This window comes from Lissotriton vulgaris, chromosome 11, assembly GCF_964263255.1.
Source record: "Lissotriton vulgaris chromosome 11, aLisVul1.2, whole genome shotgun sequence".
Lineage (NCBI taxonomy): Eukaryota > Metazoa > Chordata > Amphibia > Caudata > Salamandridae > Lissotriton > Lissotriton vulgaris.
The window spans coordinates 606,594,886-606,620,162 of record NC_141699.1 but is presented as its reverse complement, the minus strand read 5'-3'; the positions used below and the strand labels follow the sequence as shown (position 1 = coordinate 606,620,162).

The 25,277-nt window shown below is 50.7% G+C and overlaps 1 protein-coding gene across 1 annotated transcript in view; it reads left to right on the top strand.

Annotated features, from left to right (window-relative positions):
- Window positions 1-25,277, top strand: part of XRN1 (5'-3' exoribonuclease 1) — a 1,308,150-nt gene that overhangs the window by 420,382 nt on the left and 862,491 nt on the right. The window lies entirely within an intron of this gene.

The window sequence follows — 25,277 nt, the reverse complement described above, 5'->3', positions numbered from 1 at the left end:
CACTGTGCTCCCTCTTGATATCACTGAGTCCCCTCTTGATATCACTGGGCCCCCTCCTGATATCTATGTGCCCCCTCCTAATAATACCCTTGAGGCAATTGTTGTGCACCAGAGTTCTTGGTGGTTTGGAGCCACGGGTTGCGATTGCTTTATCATGAATTGCATTATTGGTGTCCTTTGTTTCTCCACTTTCTCAGATCAAAATCATATGTTATGATTGTATTTCTCTTTAAATGAAAGCCTTGATCAAACTTTTTATTTCAAGTATGTCTTTGTCATTTTAAAAGTTTTGTCAGTACTCGATTCTTATACTCAAGCTCTATACCTGGAAGACGGTCTTTCATTATACTGTAACTAAAACCAGACCAGTTAGTGAGAATGCACTTCTTTCTCAAGGTCTTTCATACACTGTTGTTACCCAAGACAACAAGAGTTAGACCTTCTTAATTTCCTAAAGTGTCTTTTGATTCAGTGCAGCGCAGGAGATAAAAGATCCACTGTCTTTATTTACTCTGCCACATCTTTTCCATATAATAATAAGGTTAATTAGTGATCAAATTTAGTTATTTACTTATGTAGTGCACACCACAATGAGACAATGAATTGTATTTAGATGCTCAAATAATCGATGTTAATATCCAATTCAAGGTAACTTGTTTTTATTAACCTATCTGAAATGAAGTGACCTACATGTCCCTAGAAAGTGGCTAAGCCCACTGGTTTATCTTAACATATATGTTCAATTAGCTAGAGCCTTAAATGGCTCTTAGTTTTGACATTTCTAGCAGAGCCCAATGGAAACTGGGTAGGCAGTTGCTTTACAAGCATTGGTGTGCTTGCAATGAGATTACTCTATCTAAACTGCCACTTTTCAGGTGAATTGTCCTTTGCAGCAAGTTCTGTTTGGAACTGATTCATGAATATTTTTCGGATGGTATTACAGCACTATCTAATGGGTTGAGCAGCTATCACAGCATTCTTCAGTGTTGTACCCTTCCAAGACATGTCTTCTGATAGAAACTTTTAACCACAGATTATTCACCTACTGAATTTCCCCAGGTTCCAAACTAGATCTTGGAACGTTTCATATCAATCTTGTTGCACGTTGGTATGTGGTGTTGCACTGCTTTGAAAGTGATTTATCCATCCCGGATGTGATGTTGGGCCACTATATCTGCATCGCCTTTGCATGCTGATGTCAGTTCCTTTCTTTACGTACCTTCTGTCACGGTTCTGGATCTCCATTCAATTCTGTCAGTGTGCCAGATGTTTCCACAGATTTTTTTTTCTACTTTTTTTGTGATATGTCTCCCCCTAAAGCAACGGGGTTTATGCTGTGATTTGATTTGATTTGATTGATTTGATTTGATTTTATGTTTTCTTAAGCGCGCAGCTACCCTAGGGCATCCCGGCGCTGAAAAAGACTACGGAACTGAGGGAAGGAAGGGTCAGGAGGTGAACTCAGGGGAACAGTAGAGTTTTTAGGCGTTTCCTAAACCTGAGGTAGTTGTGTTCTTGCCTCAGGGAAAGGGGGAGGGCGTTCCACAATCTAGGAGCATTATAGGAGAACAGGCGACCGCCTGATCTGGCCTTCCTGATTCTGGGGACATTGGCGAGGGAAAGAGAGTTGGACCTCAGATGGCGACTCGACTGTTGTTGAGTCACCAGTGTCCTGAGTATGGGTGGGCCCTCATTGTGCAGAATTCTGTGGGTGATGCACAGGGTCTTAAAATTGACCCTCTCCTTCACTGGCAGCCAGTGCAGACTTCTGAGAGCTGGTTTAGCTGAGTTCCTCGTTGAAGTTCCTGTGAGGATTCTCGCCGCTGCGTTCTGAGCGCATTGAAGTCTATGGGTCACCGATGCTGGGGCTCCCAGATACAGGACGTTTCCGTAGTCCAGTCTGGAGTTCACGAGCCCTTGCAGCAAGAGTTTCCTGGACTGGAGTGGCAGTAAATGTAAGATCTTCCGAGCCATCTTTATCAGGCCGAAGCAAGTTCCCGCCGTTTTTCTCGCCTGAGTTTTGAAGCTTAGATCCTGATCAAGCCAAATCCCTAAGCTCTTGACTTCGGACTTGGGGATGGGTGGTGTTCCCATGCACGGAGGCCACGGAAGTGAAGTGGGAATTTTGTTGGAGGTCCCTAAAAGGAGAATTTCAGATTTTTCCCCGTTTAATTTTAGCCTTGATTCGCACATCCATTGATGCACCCCCTCTAGACAGCTGCTCAGGTTGGACAGGGCATTGTCCGCCTGGTTAAGGGAGACGATCAGCTGGGTGTCATCAGCATACATTATTGATTTAATGCCATACGGTTTTACAACATCCTCAAGGGGAGCCATGTAAGCGTTAAAGAGTGTGGGGCTCAGGGAAGATCCCTGAGGCACACCACACCCGAGAGGCTGAGCAGAGGAGACGGAGTACCCGTCCGCTACTTGGAAGGACCTGTTTTTGAGAAAGGATGATATCCAGGCCAGGGCGGAGTCGGCCACTCCCATTAGGCCAAGGCGCTGGACAAGGGTTGCATGGTCCACCGTGTAGAAGGCGGCACTCAGGTCGAGGAGGATCACTGCCACTGATCCTCCTGCGTCCAGTATGCCTCTGGCTTCCTCGACAACGGCTAACAAAGCGGTGTCAGTCCCCTGTCCTGGTCTAAAGCCTGTCTGGGACATGCGAAGAAGATGGTTGGTCTCTAAAAAATCCGAAAGTTGCCGATTTACTACTCGTTCGGCTATTTTACTCATAGCTGGAAGTAACGAGATTGGTCTGAAATTGGAGGGGTCTGAGGGATCCAAGTGTGGTTTCTTAATGAGGGCCTTGACCGTGGCTTTTTTCCAGTTCTCCGGGACTATACCGTTTTCAAAGGAAGCATTGATCAGTTTAGAAAATAGGGGAGCAATAGTGGAAGCAACTAGCTTCAATTTACTAATTGGGGCTGGGTCTGAAGGGGAGCCACTTTTGACTTTCTGTAAAACGTTGAGGAACGTTTCGATGGAGATTTGGGAGAAAGAGGTTAGTCTCGGGGTGTCTTGGAGAAGGAAGGGGCCTGGTGGTGCTTGGAGTGTCAATGGGGTTGGAAGGGAGGTTAGGATTTTGGTAATTTTTGCCGAGAAGAACTCTGCCATTTTATTGCAATTTGCACCGTCCGCGTCCGGTGGGGATGGAGGGTCTTGTATTTTGGTGAGGAGTTTCACAATTCTATAAGTCTCTCTCGCGGAGTTAGCGGCTGAGGCTATTTTCTCCTCAAAGAAGTTGGCCTGTGCAGTTTTTAATGCGTTTTTGTACAGTCTAATATGGGTTCTATAGTCGCTTTTATCGTTTGTATTCCAGTTTTTTCTCCAACGGCGCTCGAGCTTTTTTCCCTTTCTTCTTAATTCGCGAAGTTCCTCTGTGAACCATGGCAGTTTGGACGATTTCCTACTGGATGGGAGAGTTTTAAGAGGTAAGACTGAGTCGAGGGAGTCTTTTATCCAGTTATGAAGTTGGATTTCAGCTGACGAGGGGTTAGGGTCTACTAAGGGGGTCGTAGCCGTCAGTGCTTGCTCCCACAAGGTTGTGTCCAGTTTTTTCCAGGGCCGAGTAGGGGCTCGGGGGAGGGGAGTGTCAGGCAATTTGCCTGGAAGTTGCAGTTTAAAAGGAACCAGGAAGTGGTCTGACCAGGGGAGGGGAAGAGGAGTTTGTACAGTAAGGGTGGAGAGGTTGGAAAAGATTGGGTCAAGTAGTCGACCTTTCGTATGGGTGGGTTCTTTGTTAAGGAGGTGAAGATTGAGGGAAGCCAGATCGGCTTTTAGATCAGTTGCAAGTTTGTTGCTTTGATCGTTGAAGTGGAGATTTAAGTCTCCAAGGATTGTAAAATTAGGGGTCACACAAGCCCGAGAGGAGATGGCGTCTGTGAGTGAGTCTATGAAACCCCCTACCTGTCCCGGAGGGCGGTAGATTAGGGCACCAGAGAGTGTCGTAGATGGTGGCAGGTGAAGGGAGAACAGAACGTTTTCACTATCCAGAATGGGGCTATCTTTAAGTTGGCATGAGAGATTATCCCGGTAGATGATCGCAATCCCTCCACCAATACCCTTCGGTCTATTTAGAGATTTGATAAGGTATCCGGGGGGGAGTGCTTGAATGATGTCTGGATCTGTGCTAGGGGAAAGCCACGTTTCTGTTAAGAACAGAGCGTCTAAGCCAAGCTCTGCTAGTAGTAAGTGGATTTCTGTCTGGTGCTTTGGGAGTGACCTACAATTCAGCAGGGCCATTTCGAGATGTGCCGGTTCGGGTTGGGGGGATGGGGATAACCTGTATTCGCAGTTTGGGCATCCCAGGGGGTCGGTTTCTGGCATGATAGTTTCCTTACATCTAGTGGTCACTGATTCCCTGAGCTGGTACAGGGTGTCGAGTGAATATTTTAATCTAGGGCAGTTGTGACTAGCCTGGGGTCTAGGCTCTGGGCTCGGTCTGGCGCGGACGGGCGCAGACGGGCTTACCTTAGGCGCGCCTTCGGCGCGCAATCGTCGCGCCCGCTGCGCTCGTCCGCTGCGCTTCCTGGCGAGGCACATGGTTTATAGTCAGGGGAGGAGTGGTCAAGGGGGCGTGGCCGCCTGAGGTGGGCGTGTCTCTAGTCGCGCCTCGCCCTCGAGAATGGCGGTGGGAGTGACAAGCGTTGCAGCGAGGAGCTCGCTGTTCGTGAAATTGCTAAGTGCAAATAAAGGTGATCGTTTTAAAAATACAGAGTATCACACACAAGCGTTTTAAAAAAATAAGATTGTGCTGTGTTGCGACTGTCCTCATCATATGTCTGCGACAGACACCCATGATTTCTCCCTCTAGTGGCTTAGCTTCAAACACGATTCTGCATAATGTGCTTGCTGCGCAAAGATGAATTGTATGGCCATCCGTGAATGGGAAGCCAAACTTGCTCTCATCAATCTCCTTAAAAAGCCAAAGAAGGCGCGGTCCCAGTCAAAGTTGAGGGCGCGTAAATGCACTCTCTCCCTGGGCCTTTATTTCGACCAGTCATCGCCAAAATCATGAAATTCAGATAAGGCCGAAAAAACATAAGAAACATGAGAGGTGGAAGCATGAATATTCGTCTTCCTGCCACTCACATCGCTTGACTTTGCATGATGCCACAGGTACCTCAAGGCTGCAGTCTCGTCCCTTTATTTCGGAACGGATTCTGACCCTGTTCCTCGTACACCCTGGGCCTCCGATTAATGCACAGCAGGTCTCTTTCCATACACATCCTTCTTCTCTGACAAAAGTGGTGTTACAGCTGAAGATGGTCCCGCCCTTCCTTATAAGGCAATCCTTCATGTCGCCGGCTTTCTGTGCTCCACCCCACCCTTCTAAGAAGAAGGAACGGCTCCCGTAGTCTTCATCCAAAGCAAATACTCAGTTTTTACATTGGTCAGAACAAAGCTCATCACTTGGAACTTTTTGTAGGCTTCTGTGGAGCAAAAAGGGTAAAGCAGTACAAAAGAAAGCCATCTCCCGATGGATTGTTTTGTGTATCAAAATCTGCTATGTGCTAACCAAGAAGCAGCCCCTCAAAGGCTTGCAAGCTTATTTCACCAGAGCAAAGTCTATCACTGCGCTGGCACACAGGTTGCCAGTCCTGGACATCTCCAAGCAACTACATGGGCATCCCTCCATGTGTTCATAAAGCAATACTGCCTGGATCGTCCAGTTCGTCGGGACGGGCACTAAGCCCTGTCTGTCCTTCAGGATTTCCTGTTTTGAAACATTCCACAGACCCACCTTAATGAGAGGTACAGCTTTTGTATCTATTCACAAGGTGAGGAATTTGCATTTAGAAGTCTTGTCTAGTAGACTATCTAACTGCAGATTCCTCACCGACCCTTTTTTCTCCCCGTTCTGTGAAATGAACTCAGATAGTCCATTATTAAGATTCCAGCTGAGTAGAAGTGATTTCTATGGGCTTTGAGTCCAAAGGCGTGAACAGATATCAGAAAGAAACTGATGTTGGTGCGCAGAGGTAGTGCAGATATAGTAACCCTAATTTTACACCCTGGGCAGGACGGATTTGGTGCTGAGCTACACAAAGCCACCTACCAACGTGCAACGGCATTGCTAGCAGTGTTTCTGGGTCCAGTTTGGCTCCTGGAGAAATTAAAAAGGTGAGGTATGTGCTGTTAGATAGTCTTACCAGAAAAGACTTTACTGAGAGTAAATAACTTGTTCATCAGTGACTGTGCATATGCTTGATGAACTACACAATTTAAACTGTGCAAACTTTGATACTGAATTAGTGTGTACAGGTGTACAGCATATTGAGCTATTTGTTTTCTGCACGAAACTCTCAGGACCTCGCCCTTAAGTTTGGTATTGCAATTGTCTTTTAGGTTTAAATCTTTTTTTGGGGGGGGAAACAATGCAGTAAAATACACAGTTTACAGGAATAACACAGGTCAGTGCCCGTTAGGCTCGGTAGAGAGTTCAATAGAGGCCCGAGGGCCTTGGCGGTATTGGATGAGTCCGACCTGTTTGGAAGAAGGCAGTTGTGTTCAACGTCAAATTCAATAACTCCCAAAAGAAAACTCCCCCCACCCTCTGTCCCATTCCCCTCCCCCCTCGGGCCCTCCCTCCTCCCTCCCCTTGTCCAGTGCTCAGGTTTCTTCTTGGAAGGTCAAGTGTCTGATCCGGCGTGGTCGCATCGTTAATGTGTATCTCACTGATCTGAGGTCGTTGGCGTGGTAAGGCGCAGGAGTCTAAGATAGCGTGGGCATGTAATTTCTGTGAATTCAGTGAGTAGTAGAGACCGGAGTGATTGCCAGAGCTCTTCGAATTGGTCTCTATCTCCGGCTAGAGTGAGGGTTATCTTCTCCATACCTAACACATGCCGCAACCGTTGGAGCCAGCCTGTGGTGGAGGGGACCGTGGCTGTGCGCCAGTGTGTGAGAATGTTTTGCAGAGCTGACTCCAAAGCAATGGCGATCTGACGCCCTCTGCGGGATCGAAGGGGATACATCAACGCATTAGGGAGTCCTAACAGGACGTATGCAGGGAGGTGTGGTATGGTGGTTTGAAAATGGGTGTCCACGTCATCGAGTATATGTGTCCAGTAGGATTGGAGGTGAGGGCATTCCCATAACAAGTGCACAAGGGTACCCACTTGGTCGCAGCCCCTCCAGTAGCGTTTGGAGCGGTCCATCTCGTGTAACCTTTCTGGGGTGTAGTACCAATATGTGGAGATTTTCGTAAGGGTTTCAGTGAGTCCTAAGTGATACGCAGAGTGGCGCCCTGTAGGAGATCCCCTCCCATTCTTTGTGGCTGAGAGCCCTGCCCAGCTCCTTCTCCCAGCGTTCCCGACCTGGGTTATGGACATGTGTGGGGAGTGTTTGGATCATCTTGTAGATGTCAGAGATAAGTTTGGTGTCGGAGGTGCGTGTAACTAGCCACCTTTCATATGGTGTGAGGCTTCTGTCTGCAGTCTCCCTTACCTCCGGATGAAGCGCCCAGTGCTGCATCTGAAGGTATCGCAGGCGTTCCGTCTCGGTAAAGCCGTATTCCTGCTTGAAGAGGTAAAGGGGAGTACGCCGTCTGGGCCATATACGTGGTATAAGAACCGGCAGCCTGCCGGGCGCCAGTGCGCAAAGGCTCCCTTTTCCATACCCGGGGTAAAGTCTGGGTTGTCCACCAGTGGCGTCAGCGGGGAGGGAAAGGTAGTCAGCTCCTGAGAGCCGTTGGTTGCGTCCCAGACTTCCAGCGAGGCTCGGGTTACATGGGAGGCGTAGAGGTTTGCGGGTCTGTGCGGTTTCGGTAGGAAGGGGACCTCCTGTAGTGGGCGCCTCGCCACCGCTTGGTCCTGGAAAAGCCAGTGTTTCCCGGATTCCCACCGGCTCCACTCGACCAGGTAGCGGAGTTGTGCTGCCTTGTAGTATTTGTGCAGGTCTGGTATGCCTAACCCCCCGAATTCTGGCGCCATCATGGCGATTGTCTTCTTCATTTGTGTAGTCCGGCCCTGCCAAATAAACTGAGCTAGGTCTGCTTGTGTCTGTTTGACCCAGCCTGCAGGTGGTCGTAGAGGCAAGGCTCGGAAAAGATAGAGGGCCTGCGGCAAGATGGTCATTTTGACCGCGGCAATTCTCCCCAGCCAGGAGAGGGGGAGATGTCTCCAGCGGCTCAGTTCTCATCGAATCCGTGTGCGAAGGGTAGCGTAGTTCGCCGTCGTCATTCCTCCAAGCGTAGGGGCCAGCTGAATCCCCAAATAGGGGACAGTATCAGTCGCCCACCGAATGGGTAGGATGCTCCTCAGGAAGGTCTTGGTGGAGGCAGAGATAGACAGGTCCAGTGCTATGGATTTGTCCACGTTAATTTTGAACCCCGCCACTGTCGCAAAGGCCTCGAGCTCGGTGATGCAAGCCGGTAGGGCTGTGCGTGGCTGTTCTAGGGAGATTAGGATGTCGTCCGCGTAGAGACTGATGGCATGCACGTCTCCGCCAAACTTTATGCCGGTAACCTCCCTGTTTTGTCGTACCCTTTGCGCGAGTGGCTCCATGTATAGGGGGAAGAGCAGGGGCGACAACGGGCAGCCCTGCCTCGTCCCTCTTTCAATTCTAAAACTGGATGAACTACAGCCGTTAACCCCACCGCCGCAGTAGGGGATTTGTAATAGTTGAAGATCAGGGTACGGAACTTTTCCGCAATCCCAACCTTGGCCAGGACTAGTTCTAAATAGGGCCAGTGTACCCGGTCGAATGCTTTCTCAGCATCGACTGCCAGCATCATACGTTCCCCTGGTATGCAGGAGGCTTTTTCAATCAAATGAACCACTCGCTTGGTGTTGTCTACCGTTTCAGTCAGTCAAATGCACTTTATTCGATTCGTTAAAATCATAAAAGCAATAAAACATTTATATACAATTAAAAAACACTTATTTCATATATATGCACAGTCATTTGCAAAATCATTAAAGGGTCATGTTAAGAACAAGTGCAAATCTATACGTATTATAGATACTTCAGTGTAGTTGTGAGCTTAGCTGTACAGGATCTCTTAGTGGGCAATTTTTTGATTTAATTCTAGGAGCTGCCACTAAGAAACTGACCACGCAAGAGATTACACGAATGCTACATAAAGACTGTAAGTAAACAAAGGCGGGCCTAACCTGGATAAAACCTGTTTCTCTTAATAAAGGTACCAGGTATTTTTTCCTAGGTGCCATGTACAAGCTACAGAACATAATAAAATGCATGGAATCCCGTAAGGAGAATTCATCACAGTACATGGGGGACCACTTTCCGGTTTGCACCATGAATGATAAGTGCCTAGGGAGTAGTGTATTAAATTGAATCTAAATTTAGTTAACAAGAGCCTATTGAAGGGCTTAGTTACGATGCTAAGGTAAAGCTCAAGGGAAGGCGAGCTAAGTAACAAATAATGTTGTCTGACCGTTGGTTTCATCAGGTTCGAGGCATGTGGGCTGCTGAATTCATATCTGTGCATAGATCGCCGCATAGTGTTGGGTACGGATGATTGCACATTGTTGTCCTGGAAGAGTCTTCGAAGTATCACGAGATAGGTGGCTCTTCCCCTGGACAATAGTGCGCATGGGCATCGACTCTGTCCTCAGATAGTTTTTTTCCGCCATTGGGTTCGGATGTGACTTTCTTAAGACCAAAAGGTCTTTAGTTTCAGCGTCGGTATTGTCTCGCATTCGGTGCCTACTTATTCCAGTTCGGTTCCGAGCCGGAATCTACCAACCCGCGTGCTCTCGACGCGGAAGGCCCAGTCGACGCGACAGACTCTATCGACTGTTCATCATGGACCGGAGTCCGTTCAAGAGGTGCCCCGTGTGCAATTCAAACTATCCCCACATCGACGTCTACCCGGTGTGCAACAAGTGTCTGTCGCCGGATCATGATGAAGCCAAGTGTATGGCTTGTTCCCATTTCAGATCCAAGAAGACGCTTAAGCTTCGACGTGCTGCGCGCCAGGAGGCCCAGCAACATGCGCCGGTGCCTGTGGACATCTTCAATGTCGGGATGACGAGGCAGCGGACCCCGAACTCGAGGAAGTCTTGTCGAATCCCGCATCGGAGGTAGACTACGATGAGGATGTAGAGATGTTTGAGACCGATGAAGTCGTCGACGAGGTAGGAGATGACGACGGGGCCTTCGGGGCCATGGAAGATAGCTCGAGCGAAGAGCTAACTCAAACAGACATTGTAGCCGTACGGCTTAAACAGGCTCAGGTCGAGGGATCGCCAGTAGGCCTTACCCAAGACCTTACGATGGGTTCTACGGCCCCGCCTTCGGGCTCGGCTGCGGACATTATTATTGAGCCACGGCATGAGAAATCGAAACCGAAAGCAACACAAGCGGTCTCGACGCAAGCGAAAGCACTGGTGCCCTCATCGAAACCGAAAGTGCAAGCTACCTTGGTCGGATCGAAGGACTCGGAGCCGTCGGCGTCGACGAAGCACAAGGCTGTTGTCGAGCCGAAAACACATGTCAAGGGCGTCGAGAGGAAGTCTGCCACGCCGAAGACTAAGGTCAAGGTTGTCAAGTAAATCGGCGCCAAAGAAGGTCAACGCCGACAAAGGGGTCAGTGATCCGAAGGCTCACGGGACTCCGCGCCAACAAGACAAGACCAAGAGCGGTGCAATCCAAGAGCCCACGCCCAGTGGTGCCTCGACGGATCCCGGCGACAAGGTGCGGCCGTCTGCGGCTTTCACCAAGAAGGTTACGGACTCCCTACAACGGATCAAGGAGAAGGCCTCAATGGCCGGGCCGAAGGATGCTCCGCCCTCGAAGCCTGTCGAGAAACCTCATAAGGAGTCGACGCCAATTCATTTCACGTTGCCGCCGAAGGTGGCGCCGAAGGCTTTCGCCCCTAAGTCGGGAACGGCCATGCCCGAAACGGGGCCATTGATGCCGAAGTCGACGACTGTGGTTCCAAAACAGAAGCATCGACAATCTTCGTTGGAGGAACACCGTGAACACTTTATTGATGCCGAAACTGGCAGACTTTCCCTACTTAAGAGGAAAATTGCCCCAGAACAACCTATGGAGTCCTACAAGATTCCTTTAAAGAAGAAAAAGGATTATACTTCCCCCCCCACTTCTTGTGGAACCACATTCTCCACATGGCCATAATGTGTCACCCACTTACTCCGACGTGGACGCTGGTGATGGTGATGATGAAGATGAGTACAGCTATCCTGTCTACACAGACACTGACGATGTCAACGAACCCTGGGCAGCTGGGGCTGACCCATGTGATCCTCACTCTGCCCCTGACACTCAGCTCTACACGGTGAAAACGTCACCTACAGAGGATTCTGCGGCTTTTCATGCCCTCATTGAACGGGCAGCTAAAAACCATGACGTCCAGCTCCATGCAGACCCCATCGAAGAGGACTTTCTCTTTGACACCTTTTCCGTCTCGGAAAGAACAGTAAAAACTATCCCTATGTTGAAGGGTGTCTTAAAGCATGCTGGGGACATCTTTAAGGAGCCTACCAGAGCCAGGGTAATAAACCCACGGATTGAGAAGAAGTATAAGCCAGCGCCTACTGACCCTACCTACATAAAGGGACAGCTGCCTCTGGACTCTCTTGTGGTTTCAAATGCCCGGAAGAGGGCTAATTCTCAGACAACGGGTGATTCTCCTCCCCCAGATAAAGAATCTAAGGTGTTCGAGGCATCGGGGAAAAGGGTAGCAGCTCAAGCGTCCAATATTTGGCGCATTTCAAACACACAAGCACTTCTAGCAAGGTACGACAGGGCACACTATGACACATTAGAAACCCTGTTGCAGCACCTGCCTGATGAATATAAGGAGTCAGCTGAGATGCTCATCCAAGAGGGGAAGTTAATATCCAATGCATCTATAAAGTGTGCACTGGACGCGGCTGACACCGCGGCCAGAGCCATCAACACTAGCGTTATGCTGAGACGACATGCCTGGCTTAGAATCTCGGGGTTTAAGCCAGAGATACAGACCACCATCCTTAATCAGACGGTGAACCCTGATCGTCTGTTCGGTCCAGAGGTGGACACCACCTTGGAGAAAATAAAGAAGGACACCGAAACTGCTAAGTCCATGGGGGCCTTGCAGTCCCATCAATTCAGGGATGGTTCTTTTCGTCGCTCCAGCAATAGAGGTGTTTCCAGAGGCCAAAGCTCCCAAAACGCGCAGTATTATAAGGGCAACACGCAATCCACCTACACCAAACAAAATCGAGGTGGATATCGTGGAAACAGCACCAAGGGCAGGGGCCGAGGAAACAACAACTCCAGATCCTCTGCCACCAACAAACAGTGACGCCCTGTCACTGCCCCCCGACCATTTAACACCGGTCGGGGGGAGACTTCAGCAGTTCCTGCCGGTCTGGAAGTCCATCACCACAGACAGGTGGGTCACAAAACTTATCCAGTACGGTTATTGTCTGGAGTTAACATCCACTCCACCCAACATACCCCCAAGACACCGTCCTATGTCGCCCGAGCATTTGCACTTATTGCAGCAGGAGGTACTCGTCATGCTGCAAAAAGAGGCGATAGAGCTCGTGCCTGTGGCAGAAAGAGGTGCAGGAGTCTACTCGCTGTACTTCTTAATACCAAAAAAGGACGGGTCCCTCAGACCCATACTGGACCTCAGACCCTTCAATCAATACATTCTGTCTGAGCACTTTCACATGTTGACCCTGCAACCAGTGCTCCCGTTGCTCAGTCAGGGGGATTTCCTAGCAACGTTCGATCTAAAGGATGCATATTTTCAAATTCCACTGCACCCGTCACACAGAAAATACCTCAGATTCATCATCCAAAACCAACATTACCAGTTCAAGGTTTTGCCTTTCGGGGTCACCACGGCGCCAAGGGTGTTTACGAAGTGCCTGTCGACGGCGCACTTAAGGAGACGAAACATTCACGTCTACCCTTATCTGGACGACTGGCTCATCCAAGCTAAGTCGGCCCAGCAGTGTGCCGCCCACATGTCCCACACCATACACCTTCTGCACGATCTGGGATTCTCACTGAATTACCCAAAATCCCACCTGCAACCCGCCCACATAGGACAGTATCTGGGTGCGACAATAGACACTCTGGCGGCCACAGCGCAGCCAAATTCAGTGAGGGTCAACAGCATTCATTCGCTGATACAGAAGTTAAGGCCTCAACACTCGCTTCCAGCCAGAGTGTTCATGCAGTTGATAGGCATGATGGCCTCCTGCATCTCCATAGTCCCGCACGCGAGACTACATATGCGTCCGCTTCAGGAGTGCTTAGCACGTCAGTGGACTCAGGCTCACGGACAGTTGAAAGACCTAGTGTTGGTAAGCGGTCGGGCGTACAACTCTCTGCATTGGTGGAATCCACAAAACCTTTGCAAGGGACGACCGTTCCAAGAGCCTGTGCCACAGATTGTTCTGACAACGGACGCTTCTCTCCATGATTGGGGAGCTCATGTACTCCATTACACTGTGCAGGGACTATGGACGACACAGCAGAGGCAGATGCACATCAATGTTCTGGAATTGATGGCGATCTTCCTAGCGCTAAAAGCCTTCAAAGTACATCTGTGCAACAAGGTCGTGTTGATCCGGACGGACAACATGACGGCCATGTACTACATTCAGAAGCAGGGAGGAACACACTCTCCACAGTTGTCTCATCTGGCTCAAAGCATGTGGAAGTGGGCCATTCAGAGGAACATCTTCCTCATGGCGGAACACCTCCCAGGCAAGGACAATCAGATGGCGGACCTGCTCAGCAGGTACACCCACCAAACGCACGAGTGGGAGATACATCCATCGGTACTCCACCCGTACTTCCAACAATGGGGTCATCCAGAGATAGACCTGTTTGCCACAAAGGAGAACGCGAAATGCCCAAGCTTCGCCGCCAGGTTTCCACATCCACAGTCGCAAGGCAATGCGATATGGATGAACTGGTCAGGCAAATTTGCGTACGCTTTTCCCCCAGCACCTCAAATACCGCTGGTGGCACGCAAACTGAGGCAGCACTCGATGACTCTCATCCTGGTTGCTTCAACGTGGGCTCGCCAACCATGGTACACCACGTTTCTGGAACTGTCTGTGGTACCGCATCAAAGGCTGCGCCTCACGCCATGGCCACATTCAGCACCCAGATCCACAACAGCTCAACCTGGCGATCTGGCTCCTGAGGTCCTAGAGTTTGCCTACCTAAACTTGCCTCCTGATTGTATGGACATCATCCGGGAGGCAAGAAAGCCCACCACCAGAGCATGCTATGCGGCGAAGTGGAAGCGGTTTGTCATTTACTGTACAGGCCACATCAACCCACTGGATGCTTCTATTCAGAACACCATTTGTTATCTCTTACATTTGTACAAATGTCATCTGGCCTATGCTTCCATTCGCATACATCTATCTGCAATAGCTGCTTATCTCCAAAACCGACAGCACCTCTCCCTTTTCAGGGTGCCTGCCATTAAAGCCTTTCTGGAAGGACTCAAACGAGTCATTCGTCCGCGGACGCCACCAGCTCCGGAGTGGAACCTCAATGTGGTACTCACAGGGCTGATGGGTCCCCCTTTTGAACCACTGCATTCTTGCGAGCTTCAGTTCTTGACATGGAAAGTGGCTTTCCTTATTGCAATCACGTCGCTACGGCGAGTTAGTGAACTCCAGGCACTAACTATTCTAGAGCCATTTATTCAAATTCATTCTAACAGGGTGGTGCTTCGCACTAACCCTAAATTCCTTCCTAAGGTAGTGTCTCAGTTCCATATCAACCAGACTATAGAACTACCAGTGTTCTTCCAAAATCCAGAGTCACTGACGGAGAGAATGCTCCACACACTTGACGTCAAGAGGGCCCTAATGTATTACATTGATAGGACCAAAGAATTTCGGAAGACTAAACAACTCTGTTTCCTTTGCGCCACAACACAAAGGTAACCCCATTGCCAAAGCTGGTATAGCCAGGTGGATTGTTAAATGTATTCAGATCTGCTATCTGAAAGCCAAGCGCACTCTCACTATTCCACCACGGGCCCACTCCACTCGAAAGTTATGGGCCTCCATGGCTTTCCTTGGAAATATTCCTTTGGAAGACATATGTAGGGCAGCCACATGGTCTACCACGCACACATTTACAAAGCATTACTGTGTTGATGTGCACTCCAAACAACAGGCAGCTGTAGGACAGGCTGTTCTAAAAACACTTTTCCAAACTGCTGCAGCTGGCACGGGCGGCCGCCGTTAATGGAGGGACTGCTATGTATTCTATGCACAGATATGAATTCAGCAGCCCACATGCCTCGAACCGAATATGCTACTTACCAGTATGCATCTGTTCTTGGCATGTAGGGCTGCTGACATTCATATCGCCCACCCTCCTCCCCGGCGCCTGTAGCAGCTGCAGCATTCACACATACTTCTGGCATGGTCATCTTTAGCTAAGTTTCACTCCATCTGGGCCACAATGGCTAAAAACAATCTGAGGATGGAGTCGATGCCCATGTGCACTGTAGTCCAGGAGAGGAGCCACCTATCTCGTGATACTTCGAAGACTCTTCCAGGACAACAATTTGCAATCATCCGGACCCAACACTAGGCACAGATATGAATGTCAGCAGCCCTACATGCCAAGAACAGATGCATACTGGTAAGTAGCATATTCGTTCCTGCTCTTCCTGAGCAACTCTTGCCACGGCCAGAAAGTTCTTTTTAGTCCAGGTCACATCCTCCCGCCTAATGCTGGATGGGACATTGTATAGATCCGGGCGTCCTAGCCATGCGAAAGTATGTCTTACATATTCTAGCCAGGGAATTTTCTTTGCATGATCTAATGACATAACATCTGTCATGATGGAATGATTAAGTGTTAACTCGTCATTAAGCCATGTCTTTAGCCAGAATAGTAAGGGGGCCATTCTGATTCTATCAGTAACATAGTCAAGTCCCACCTCCCCATGAATTGAAAATGTTGGGGTGGACTGAGGGGTGGATAACAAGCATCTCAATTTTATTTTCCGCTTTTTGTATCAGTTCTTGTGACACATAACCCCATAATGCGGAACCATACATGACTATGGAAATACATTTAGAATCGTAAATTTTTAATAGGGCATCCATGGGCCTGGCACCCAACCTTTTTGAAAAACTCAGCAAGGCTGAGGTTGCTTTCACCATGGATAGACTTTTAGCCTTTATTTGTGGCCCCCATGAGCCCTTCTCATCGAAGATTACTCCCAAATAGGGAAAAACTTCCACCCTCGACACAGCTTCCCCCTTACAGAAAAAGTTTATAGTTTTCCTCTTATTTCTGTGTCGGCCCACCACCATGGTACGTGACTTGTTTGTGTTGATAATTAAGTCCAACTGGTCCATAAAGGTACCGAAGGAATCAAGCAGACGCTGGAGGCCCACCCCTGTGCGTGTTATTAGGAGAGCATCGTCCGGGTATAGGAGAGCCGGGATCTTCGCTTCTCCTATACGCAGAACATCCCCCTCCACTGCCTCTAGATGTTTATCCAGGCCATTTATATAGATGGTAAAAAGGAGGGGGGCCAGGATGCAGCCCTGACGCACTCCTCGTAACGATTTGAAATGACTTGTGCATCTCCCTTCCTTAGTAACCCTCACTTGGGCCAATAGTTCCTGGTGTAAGGAAGCCAAAAAGTAAACAAGTTGTTTGTCCACCCCCATCTGCACTAGAACTTCCCACAGTTTTGACCTGTTCACGAGGTCAAAGGCCGAGGAGAGGTCCATGAAAGCTAGAAACAAGGACCCCTCCTTGGCAACGGTATACTTAGATAGTATCAAATGCAGATTTGAACACTGGCCCACCGTGCCCCTCTTTTCTCTGAAGCCGTATTGAGTATTTATTAGGCCCCCACACCTTTCGATATTATCTCTCAGTTTACACAATAAGACTCTGCCTAAGATCTTAATCGCAGCGTCTAAAAGGGAAATTGGCCTGTAACACCCTGGGTCGTCTCGCTGGCCTTTTTTAAAAATTGGCACGATGATAGAGGTGGACCAAGTGCTGGGGAAGACTTTACCGTTTGCAGCTGTAAAAACATTTGTTAAGACCCCCGCCCAAAGTTTTGGGGAGTATCTGTAAAAGTCCGCGGGGACGCCATCCGGCCCTGGGGCCTTCTTTTTGGAGGTCTCCACAATTGCCTTCTCCACATCCTCGGGTGAAAAGGACAAGGGAGCACATTCGTCCTTCTCCCACGGGATATCTGAGGCTACAATTTCACTATTCCCATGTACCTCCCCAAAATGCCTGACCCACTTATCGTCTGGGATGATACATTCAGTAACTGTGTTGTCCCCCTCTGAGAAAAATAGGTGGTTAACTATGGCCCAAAACTGTGAGCTATCATGGAGGACTTCACAGGCAAGTAAATCTTCCCAGGCCTTCTTTTTAATGTCATTTTTCCTCCCAATTACAGTTACCTTATACTCCTTTCTTAGACTGGCCACCACTGCCCTGTCTCTCGGGGTTGATTTTAAGGCTGTCATTAGTGCCTTGTGCGCTTTGGAACACTTGGCATCGAACCAGCGATGCTGTTTAGTCCCACCCTGTAGGGGTTTAGCCGTTAAGGCTCCAGCGACATGGGAGCATATAATTTCAAAGGCCTTCATCACCTCGGTGGGAGTAGCCTGTTGACCCTGGCAGATGACCAGGTATCCTTCGATTGTTGGCAGTATTTGTCCATAAAGTCTTCAGGAACCACTTTAGCCCTAGTTATCCTTCTCCCTTGGTCCACGCCACGTAGGGTATGACCAATGGCCGAGGGACAGGGCTTATCCTCCCGATGGACTCCCCATTGCATAATTAACTGGACCGGGTTATGGTCTCTGTGGATTGAATCTAGGGCTTTATAGGACAACACTCTGTGAAGTAAGCCTGAGGACGTGAAGATATAATCTAAAATGGAACCTGGATCAGTGCCTTTGTATGTAATAGTTCTGTTCCCTCCCTCACTAATACAGGGTTCATATAGGTTCCAACTAGCAAGAAGTGCCTCAAGAGCCCCCCCTGCCTTTGTGTGCTCAAAGTGGGGTGTCGCTATGCCCATTTGGCCCTCCTGATGGCCTAGAAAACCTAATTCGCTGCAAGGGTGTACGTTAAAATCTCCTAATAAGATTATCTCGAAATTAGTGTAATTCATTTGACTGTACATAGTGATACATTGTTGCAAATCAGCTACATGGTCATTTCCCCTATCCCATGAATTATAAAAATGTATAAATAGAGTTTTGCTACTGGATAGGGCGGACCATTGAACAATAAGGATATTCGATGAAATGCTTGGAACCTTCTTGAAAGTGCCTTTGAGATTAAGGGAAAACAAAAAAGCAAGACCACCCTTTGCCCTACCAGCAGGGCTAGGAGTTGCCGGGGTAGAGTAGGATAAGTATCCATCTAGCCAAGAGTTGGGTGTTGTATCCCAAGTTTCTTGACAAGCTATAATATCATAGCTACTTACGAAATCAATCCATGAAGGATCAACCCTCTTGGTTCTAATCCCGGCTACATTCCATGTTATCATTTTACAGACTGTTGCTTCACCTGGATTATGAGTCTCTAGGGTAGCTGACTGAGGTGGGGGTGGTTGTCAATCAATTTCTTCGATGTTAGAGAGGGGCGAGAAACGGTTACTCACTGCTACCCCTCCTCCTTCCATGTGAGTATGCGTCTGCAACAAGTTTAGGGCAGTCGGTGTAACTTAATTTCCTCTGGAGTGATGCTCTAAGGGTCTCACTGGTCTAGCCTTTGCTCCTGCTGGGAACCAACTTCTACTAAGTGGTCCCGGGTATCCACTGCTACAGTATGTGGTGTGAGGTGGATAGAAGAACCCCAGGGGGACTGGTCTCATGTAAACTGCCCCCTCTAAGTCGGAACCATCCCAGAAGAGATTATTAGCATGGTCTGGGCGATCAAAGTTGACTACTACACAGTCCCCCTGCACTGACTTGGGACGTTTCCCGATCCAACACACCCTATTGGCGAAAGTGACCCTGTCTGCTATATGGGTCCCACCACTGCTACCTTCTGCACACCATGCCCTAGCCTTTCTTAATAGGTCAGTAGCAGTTTCCACCGTGCCCTCTACTAGAGCGGGTACGCCAATAAAAATGGCTACTAGTGGGGCTGCCTCCGGGGGTAGATTTAGTTGCAACTTACTTCCCCAAGCTGCCTATTGGGAGCAGGTTTGCTTGGGCGGGTGTTAACATTAGTATTGGCCCCTATATTCCCCAGTAAGGGACCCGTCCTACAAGGAGGAGTGTTGAGCAAATTGGTAGGTCGTGCCCCGTCGGGCACGTTATTCTCCCTAGTGGGGAGCAGGTGGGGGTCTGGAGTTCTTTTGGACATATCAATGGCGGTATTAGTACCAGGGTCAACAGTGTCTCCTTTAAGTAATTTTGGTACTGATGAAAGATCCTTAACAATTTTATCTATTAAGGAACATTTCTTTAAGAGTCCAGAAAGGCAAGTGTTCAATGTGTCCACTATGTCTTTGGCAATATCTGCAATCAAAGGCTCGATCCTTGCACAAAAAAGCGCCTCCAACTGTTCACCCATGCTTAGATCAGTCCCAGCGTGAGGAGTCGTACTGGCCACCGCTTTCTTCCTTTTTGCAGAGTCCCTTTTTGGGCCTTGGCCAGAGGTTAGGTCCCTCTGGGTTGGTGGTGGTAATGAAGTATTGATAGATGGGTGGCAATCCAATGGTGCCGCCCCAGATTTATTATTTATGACGACCACCTCAGGTACTAGGGGGATAACAGACCCTCTGCCCTGGTCAATAGGATGTACTACCGTGGTTAGTGGGGATGGCGTGATGCCCAATTCATGTTCGGCACTCGCTATTTCCTTAGTTAACGCTCCTACAGCCGAAGAAAGATATGAAATAACCGATTCAGAATGTCTCTGCACCTTGGCCTTTTTACCCCCCTCCTCCGCAGTAACAATGTTCTTACGCTTACCCATGGGTGGATGTCAGGGGGCTGGCCCTGCCCTGCCTCTTTCGGCCTCTGATGTCCGCAGATGTCCCCGCCTTTGTCCCGGGCTTCTCCCGCGCGCGACTCTCGGGGCGAGAGGCGTTCCCTCCTGATAAGGCGCCTTCGGGCGCGTGGATGAGGTCACGTCGCGCCTGCCTGCAGCCAAGGCTCGCTGGGTAGTGTAGTTCTACACCCAGCGGCGGCTGCTCGGCGCTAGGCGCTAGGCAGGCAAGCTGGTCCCGGGTCCCTCGGGTGTGATAGTAAGCGTGGCTGGCAGTTTCCCTCACGGCGGACTGGTGAGTCAAGCTGTAGCCCCCTGGAGCTCAAGGCGCTCCCTCCTGATAAGGCGCCTCCGGGCGCGTGGATGAGGTCACGGTCGCGCCTGCCTGCAGCCAAGCCATGCTGGGTAGTGTAGTTCTACACCCAGCAGCGGCAGCGCGATGCTCGGCGCTAGGCAGGTAAGCTGGTCCCGGGTCCCTGGGGTGTGATAGTAAGCGTGGCTGGCCGTTACCCTCACAGCGGACTGGTGAGTCAAGCTGTAGCCCACCATTTGTCTTTCGGGGACAAAGCCAGCCTGGTCCGGGTCAATGAGGCCCGGGATATAAGGTGCAAGTCATGCCGCCAGTATAAAGCTTAAGGTTGACGTTAAGAAGCGAGATCGGCCTGTAGGATCCGCATTTGGTTCTATCTTTCCCCGGTTTCGGGATGACTGAGAGGGATGCTCGAAGGAGGTCCGGTGGAATTGCTCCAGGCTCAGCGAAGGAGTTAAAAAGGCGGGTGAGGATGGGAGCCAACTTGGCGCAAAAGGTTTTATAAAAAATAGCGTAAAAACCGTCCAGGTCGGGTGCTTTCCCTGTCTTCAATCGGGCGATAGCAGTAACCACCTCTTCAATTCGAATCTCCCTCTCCAGAAAGGCTGTCTGCACTGGAGCCAGGGAGTGGAGCTCAACCGTGTCTAGGTAATGTGTGGCTGCCTTCACATTCGGGGGGTCACCAGAGTACAGGGCGGCATAGAAGTCACGAAAGGGCTCTGCTATTTGCGCGTCTCCTGTCGCCGTGGTTCCGTCCGACCTGGAAATCTCTTTGATATTCCGTTGTTGTTGCACTGCCTGAGCCGATTGGCGAGCAAACGACCGCATCTGTTCCCCCCTGTGTAATAGGTATGTTTTAGGTGCAGAGCTGCATATTCAGCGCGGTCCAAGTCTAGAGCTGTTAGCAGCTGCCGGGCCACTTTGAGCTGTTTCCATATTCGCGGGGCCCCTGTCCGCTGGTGCATTTGTTCTAGTTCGTGCACTCTTTGTGTGAGTTCGTCCCGTTTAGTTTGCCTAGCCTTATTCTCCGCAGAGGAGAGGGCGATAATCTCTCCCCTAAATACTGCTTTCATGGCGGCCTATTGAGTCGCAAGGGTGGTGTCTGAGTTGGCATTGTGGGTCAGATAATCTTGGATAGCGGTCTTTATATGTTTGACTACCTCTTTCCTATGTAAGAGAGTGTCCCTAAGTCTCCACATCCTGGGTGGCCGTGTTATAGGGGGCAGGGTTAGTGTAGCTGTAACTGGAGCGTGGTCTGATAGTGAGATGACTCCAATGTCGGTGGATGACGGGAGGGCGCATAATGGGCTTGTGGTTAGGAGATAGTCCAGCCGTGCGTATGTTTTGTGTGCGTTAGCGTAGTAGGAGTAAACTCTCTCCCGCGGGTGGTTAAGGCGCCATAGATCATGTAGATCGTACTCCGTCATCCTTTCTAAGCAAGAAGGGGGGGGGGGGGGGAACGTCCCTGCTTGGTGGGAGCTCTGCCCTGATCTGTCCAAAGCTGCGTCGAAAACCATATTCATGTCTCCCCCCAGTATGATATGTCTGTCTTGCGTGGCAGTGATGTCCGTGAGAGCTGAATGGAAAAATCGGTCCTGTCCTTCGTTGGGGCAGTACAGGGAGCCTATCATGAAGGTGAGGCCGCCTAAGGCGATGCAGTATGCCAGTAGCCTGCCCCGCAGTTCTGCACTCTTATGGAGGATTTCCCCCTTGAAGTGGCGCGCCACCAGGATCGCGACCCCTGCTGTTTTAGGACGGCTAGAGGAATAGTATTGACTAGGGAATTTCCGTGAGCGGAATCTGTGACAGTCTCGGGCCAGTAGGTGTGTCTCCTGGAGTAGGCAGATGTCTGCCTGCGTGCTTTCAAGGTAGGACAGTACAGTCCTTCTCTTGACTGGGTTGTTAAGACCCCGCACATTAAGGGTCAGTATCTTTAGGGTGTTAGGTGTAATGATGTGTGGATCAGTAAAGTTCGGCTGTTGTGTCGATCAGGTGTCCTCTGGCACGCTGGGGTTTGGAGAGCCCCTAGATGGCACCCACTGACTAGGACGGAAATGATGATGTGGGTAAGAAAATATAAAGAAAAAGGGAGCACAGGACAGCCCCCCCCCCCTTTCAGCACCCCCCTCCCGTTCCTCCCTGCAACCTCCCAACTGCAACTCCCCCTCCCCAACCGTCCCCCCCTCCGACCCCTGCCCCAACCATTCCCAGAACTGCCGGATCCCTCCCCCACTCCCCATCACCCGGTTCCCAACTTTGTGAGTAGTTCAGTGTCCCAGTCCTGCCCGTCCATTGCAGGGCTGCGGTAGAGTTACTTAGTGGAGCGTGTCCAAGTGACGGCCATCATGGCCCCCCATCCGGCCCCCCCCCCCGGCACCTGCATAGAAGAAGCGAGGAGTCAACCCCACCTCGAAGGAGATCATTCTGATGTCGACGTCTCTTTGGCCACTTCCTGAATGGCAATAGCCTGTTCTTGCGAGATGACGTGGGCCTCCGGTTTGCAGTGTAGCTTGGGCGATCGTCTGCGTCTCACCCTCTGCCAGCCCTCCGAAGTCTGTCCCGGAGACTGTGTCATAGGTGTCTGTTCTTCCGGTTGTTCCAGGCCCAGCAGTGTGAACGTGTCCTGCAGGGATCGTAGTTGTTGTAGGGCCCCTCTCCATTTAAAGATCGACCTGATCGGGTGGCCCCAGGAGTATGGGATCTCCTCCTTGCGAAGAAAGTCCGTGACCACTTTGAACGACTTCCGCTTCTGTATGGTTATGGCCGATAGGTCTTGATAAAGTGCAATGGAACAGTTGCGGAATTGGAGTGTTTTGCTTCTGTCTTGCTTCCCTGAGAATTCGTTCTTTAAGGGGGAAGTCCGGTAGGAAAGCCAGGATTTCGGGTGGAGGGGCGGGTGCCCGTCTGTGGGGGTCCCACTCTGTGCGCTCTGTCAATCCTGATGTGAAAGTCTGAGGGTTCCCCTAGGACGTCGCGAAAGAGGCCTTGTAAGTAAGCTGTAATGTCTGTTCCCTCTTCTTTCAAAGGGACTCCCCGGACCCGTATGTTGTTGCGGCGGAACCGGTTTTCCAAATGAAATGAAAATTTATAAAGCGCAACTGTCACTCCTAACAGGGTCTCCTGGCGCTAAATCTTCCGCGTGTGCTTGCTGGTCCAGTTGCTGATCTCTCAGGCGGATGACATCCTGTTGCAGTAGGTCTATTTCTTCGCTCCTAGCCTCATCTTTCCCCTCGATGGCCATCACCCGTTCCCCAAGGTCGTCTACATCGCGCCTGATCTCTGTGACTTCTCCCGCCACTTCTTGCTGTAGCGTCTTAAAATCGTCTCTGAGCGAGTTGAATAGTGACTCCAGAAAGGCCTTGGTAATTGGCGCGTCCGTCTCGGCGGGGCAAGGGTGTGGTTTCACGGGTTCCGGCGTGAGTGGTCCTTTGTCCCTCTTTGTCTGGCCCTTTGCCAGCATCTCAGGGAGCGTCCGTTCTCCTTTCTTCCTAAGGCCCGCCATGGTGCCCTTTCGCTGGTTCTTCTCAGTCCCCACTCGGCCTCGCTCCAGCCCCCGACAGGGCGTCCAGACTGGGAATGGGTCACTCCACAGTGGTGATTGACCGAGCCCGGTAAGGACAGGCGTGGAAGGTTTGCCGGTGCTCTCTCGGCCCCCGCTGTGTGTAGCTCAGCTTGTGGCCCACGCCTGCTGTGGAACCTGCCTGTTGGGTCTCGGGGCTTCTGCAGAGTGTCCGTGATGCGTTGCTATTCCTTCTTTCCCCTTGGTCGCCTTGAGTGTCCCTATCGCCGGTCTGGTCGGCGATCAGTTGCCCCGGGGCAGCGCCGTCTCGCTGCTCACTCCTTGGGCTGGAAGGCGAGTGGGCCCACTCGGTCGTGCACCGGGGGCTCGATTATGCCCCCCTGGGAGGTCCTCCCCAAGCTGCTCAATGTCGCACCTTTTTCCTGCTAGAGCCCCCAGGGGAACGCTGCTCGGCTGTGTCTGCTGGTCACTACCGGATCTGACTGGAGCTGTCCGACTACTCTCAGGGTCCAGCACAGGCCAAGAGCCGGGACCTCAGGCTCTCTTCCCCCGGCCCTTCTCCAGTTGGGGTCTCATCGCTCAGGCTTCCTGCGTCTTTCCCTGGTCTGTCAGTGCTACGGCCTACCACGCGCCTCATCGTTTTTCGGGGCTCTTGTCGGGGCCACAGAACAGGCGGGCTCCCGCTCTCTTTCCGCCGGGGGCTCGGTGATGCCCCCCGAGTTAAGCGCTTCCGCCAGCCACACTCCGCGCACCTCACCTCTCTGTGGGCTTAGGGGGATCTCAGCCTGGCCTGCCGTTCCGTCTGCCGCCTGGGTACTGCCCCCACCGTCACTCGGTCTCCGGTGCACCTGGGGGCGTAGTCTCCGCATAGGCCCGAAGCCGGGGCCTCTATTTCGGCCCCTCTGGTCGATCCCTCCGATGTTGCAGCGAATGTCGCGGCAGCAGCCAGCTTCCGCTGCCCTTCTCCTTCGGACCGGGGTTGCTCCGCCGGGCGGGGGGCACGGGTGGTCCGCTACAGGGGGCCCAATCAGCCGCCAGCTCAGCCGCCATTTCTATTCCGGCTGCTCGGGCGGGTCACCTTTGGTTCGGGAGGTTCCCGGGAGTCTCGCCGAGTGATTCTGGAGTTCGCCGTACCGGTCTCGTCCCCTCTGTCGAGGCGGCTGGGTTTTGAGGTGCTAGGGGGGGGGGGGGGTCACGTGAATATAATAAGGGGCGCCAAGGGGGTTTGGACGGGGAGCCTCCGGCACAGACGTCTGCTTAGGCCGCCATCTTGGCCACGCCCCCCCTGCAATTGTCTTTTAAAAGATGAACAATGTTTGGAAAGAAGAGTACAGTATAAGAGCAAATTACCTTTATGAAGTCTCATCGTGCTCCCTTCTCTAGAAAATATTTGGATTTGTGTATTGTTACTGCTGCATCATTCGATGTACACATTTACCTTATCCAAGTGTTTCTAAAATTGAATACCTTCCTCTTTGTAATTAT